Source organism: Colobus angolensis, unplaced genomic scaffold (assembly GCF_000951035.1).
Source record: "Colobus angolensis palliatus isolate OR3802 unplaced genomic scaffold, Cang.pa_1.0 Scaffold14, whole genome shotgun sequence".
Classification (NCBI taxonomy): Eukaryota; Metazoa; Chordata; class Mammalia; order Primates; family Cercopithecidae; genus Colobus; species Colobus angolensis.
The window spans coordinates 20164577-20165460 of NW_012114488.1; positions in this window are offsets into that span (position 1 = coordinate 20164577).

Sequence of the window (884 nt, forward strand, 5' to 3'; positions counted from 1 at the left end):
CTTTCTTCCCTCCTTGCCTCCCTCCCTCCCTCCCTTCCTTCCTTCCTTCCTCTCTCCCTCCTTTCCTTCCTTCTTTCCTTCCTCTCTCATTCCTTTCTTCCTCCACCAAATGTTTATCAAGAGATATACTGCAATACTTGGAAGATTAGAAATATGTGGTTCCTACCAATGAGGAACTCAAGATAAATGAGCAAAATAGACATGTAAATATACAATTATACCATAAATTAATATTTGTAAAACAGATGTATATGTATACATATATTCTAATCATAGTAGAAATGACTAACTTTGAAGCAAGTGGAAATCTGTTGGGCCACTTACAAAGGAATATGACTAAACATCATATAATGCACAGGACAGTCTCCCCCTTCCCCTATGATAATTAATTATCATGTCTAATATATCAGTGGCATTTAGAATGAGAAACTCTATGTCATTTAGACAGTTTGTTAGAATTTTCTGATTATTTTTCTTCTGCGTATGCCCCAAACCTCTCTAAATCATTCTATATTTTGTTTGGCTGGTGAGTGTTAATATTTTACCTCTGAATATTTTGTAGTATCTTCTTTATGATCAAGGGATATGTAGCTAGAGATGAAAACAATTATTAATACTTGGATAGTTCCTCACTACATATAAAGCCTTCTCACAAGGTATTTTGCAATGTACTACTGAGGACAGTAGACATTTTACAAGTGAGAAGGCTGTAGCTAACAAAAATCACAACAGTTTACACATTCAGGCACTTTAGATTGAAACTGAAGTCTTTTGATTCCAAGTCTCATTCCGTTTCCACTGTTGTCTTTGAAATTCCAGGTGTTAGCAAATTTAGTACTGTACTGAGAAGTAAAAAAAAGAGTTAAGATGACAGAATACACACT